Raw genomic sequence first — 2,985 nt, 5'->3', positions numbered from 1 at the left:
CATTATTGGCTCCAGACTAGACTACTGTAACACCCTACTATGCGGGACGTCATGCAAAAACCTCTCAAAACTACAACTAGCACAAAACAATGCCCTGAGGGCAGCCACGTGGACCTCTAGGAAAGAACACATCTCCAATATCAGGAGACAGGTCCACTGGCTCCCGGTTAAACAGAGAATAATCTTCAAAACTCTCTCCCTGGCACACAAATGCCTCCATGATGGCGCCCCTCCGTACCTTGTACAGAGGATTGTCAAACACACTGCCACAGACCTCATAGGGAAGGGTACTCTAACCTTATCCTTGTGCCTAAAACCAAAAAGGCCGGTGCAGGGGGATCCCGTTTCCCGACGATAGCCGCTACACAATGGAATGCCCTTCCACCTAACCTAAGAATGATTCAATCCCACCAAGCCTTCTGCAAAGCACTCAAAACACAACTCTTCATCTAAGTAATCAGCTGTTTTCTTATGTGTTACAAAAATCTGTGATGAGTAATGTAAAATTTGTAATGAGTAATGTATTAGTAATGTACCTGTAACTAAGAGACCTCTCAGTCACATGTAACCTGACCTACTGAAAATGCTTATAAAAATTCTTGTAACAAGCGCCACGATGCCTCTGGGCTGTAGGTGCGCTATACAAATAAATAAAATAAATAAATAAATAAATGAATAAATAATTATCACAGACAATGGTCTTTGTATGTTGCATGGAATCCTGTTAAAAGCTGTTCGCCCAGTTTGCATATGGTGCTGTGGTGAAGGCCATGGCAGCTTACAGGCACCCATGAGACCCACCTTCTCCCCAACAGCAGCGCACATCTCTCCATCCTCTCCTACTCGTTTCTAATAGGATAAATAGCTGGGCAGTGAGTGGGCGGGCATCAATCTGCTTTCCAGGAACCGAGCTTCGGGCCAGCTCCGAAAATAAGTACTCTAGGATAGTACAAAGTGTCAACAACACTCAGCGAAAGTAACACTCTGTTTTATAGAGATGAACCGAGATGTTCACTGATCAACCTGCAATACTTGCACCATTAAAGCAACAAGCTGAGCGAAAAGATTACCATTGCCGCTTTATTCCCCACTGAGAATGGCCTACAAGTACCAGCATGCAAAGCCTAACATTCGGGGTGACCACTGCTGTGGGGAAATCCGGGCTCATTCCTGCTCTGCATGTACACGGTGGGATGAAGGGGGCCATGAAGACTACCGACTACACCCCAAAAGCCCAAACTGTGTCCAGCCTTCCTTTAAAGTACAAATAGACGTGTGCTTTTTAGCTAACAGCCCTTTGCATGCTGGGACTTGAAGGCTCGTATTTGGAATGTAAAAAATTGGGTATTTACTTGGCAACTTTGACTTTGTGGATGACGAGGGAACATGGAACAACTTGTTGAGTGGTGAGAACACTAAATGGACAATCGCAGTGGTGGGGTTTTACGAAAATCTCGGCCTTCTAAATCGCCAGGACAAACCGAGTGATGCAATTAGAGGAGCAGAACTGCAAAGACTTAATACTTCATCCCCACTCAATCCTCTCCGTCTAAATTTCCCTTCTCACAAAAAGCAGAGGCTGGCAGGATCTGGACCTTTTTCTTCTTTTTTCTTCACCGAACTCAGGAACACTCTTGTAAAAATTAACCGAACTCAGGAACACTCTTGTAAAAATTAATTAAATCAAGTAAAAAAAAAAAGAAAAATAATAAATGTTACTTCAACCACCAACATGCACTTTGTTACAGTGGCACCTCCAGGAATCAAATTAAAGGGGGCAGTGGGCACATAGGGGGCCACAGACAAAAGTAGGGGGAACTATAAAAGGGCAAATTGTATGCTTTTCTCACATTGTGGCGGGCAAAGTAGCCCAAGGTGGCCCAGGGCAGGTAAAAATCGTGCATTTATACAGCAAGCAAAGTCCAGCTACTTTCGGGGGAAATGCACTGCGCGCAATTCCATAGGGTCGCGCTCTCACCCCCAATCCGCCCACCCCTGCCCAATCTACTTTTTGGTAACATTAGTGGCAGATGGCATTTTAACACATTTAAAAAACTGCAGGATCATTCCAGCTGCAGGAAGCTCGTCTATTAGAGCCCTGTCCAGGCCCTCTGGGGCAAAATACCTGCACACCAACTAATTTGCATATGGATTGCACCAACAGAAAGATGCTTTGTTATTGGCTAACGATCCAGGACCGAATCGGCAACTGCGTGTAAATTGTCCGTATTATTAATAAAGAAACGACTTATTGCCTGTAATTCACAACTTTAGTATGAGGGTAAAAAAGATAGGCAGTTACTAAAAATCTTTACAAACACTGATACGAAATGAGGGGATTGGAATGGTCAACAAAAAAAGAAAAATGACAATTAGGCAATAAAAAGACATTTCTGTTACTGAAAATTGGTGCTAAAGAAAGAGTGAGTTGCACTGGAGACCTCTGATTCTCTCTCTTAATCCCTGTTATTGAGCACCTCTAACTTTTCTTTCACCAGGAAACCTGTCGTTCGCACCAGCACTCCTCCAATGTTTAAACAGTATTGAGAATCAGCGACAGGTATGAAAGGAGGAAAGGTGTGCCTCGCAGACACGTCAGCAGGCACAGGTACAGCCAGGATCGCCTTTTCAGAGGGCCGGGGGTATAGCTCAGTGGTAGAGCATTTGACTGCAGATCAAGAGGTCCCTGGTTCAAATCCGGGTGCCCCCTTCGCGTATTTTATAGAAAGCAGTTTTTAAAAGGCTAGACTATTCACTGCCAAAATTTGGGATTTTCTAGACATATTACTTCCTCTCTTTCAGCTGCTCTGATTGAAATGAAATATCAGGTCACCAGTTTCCTTTCTGTTCCTTACAGGACATCCTTTGCCGCCTCGGACTGGCCTGCACGGCAATGCCCTTGATTCTAGAATGGGCTCGTTTTTTTGACCAGAATAGACTACTTTTTTAGGATCAGTTTCATAAGTTACTACACTACTTTTAACC

At 44.1% G+C, this 2,985-nt stretch overlaps 1 non-coding gene across 1 annotated transcript; it reads left to right on the top strand.

Annotated features, from left to right (window-relative positions):
- The first annotated feature begins 2,638 nt into the window (after positions 1-2,638).
- Positions 2,639-2,710, top strand: TRNAC-GCA (transfer RNA cysteine (anticodon GCA)). Its single transcript has one exon. It is a non-coding gene; the product is annotated as a tRNA-Cys (tRNA).
- The last annotated feature ends 275 nt before the right edge of the window (positions 2,711-2,985 follow it).

This window comes from Ambystoma mexicanum, chromosome 1p, assembly GCF_040938575.1.
Source record: "Ambystoma mexicanum isolate Mex_15411 chromosome 1p, UKY_AmexF1_1, whole genome shotgun sequence".
Classification (NCBI taxonomy): domain Eukaryota; kingdom Metazoa; phylum Chordata; class Amphibia; order Caudata; family Ambystomatidae; genus Ambystoma; species Ambystoma mexicanum.
The sequence above is the reverse complement of the archived record's forward strand: the minus strand, read 5'-3'. Positions and strand labels throughout refer to the sequence as shown.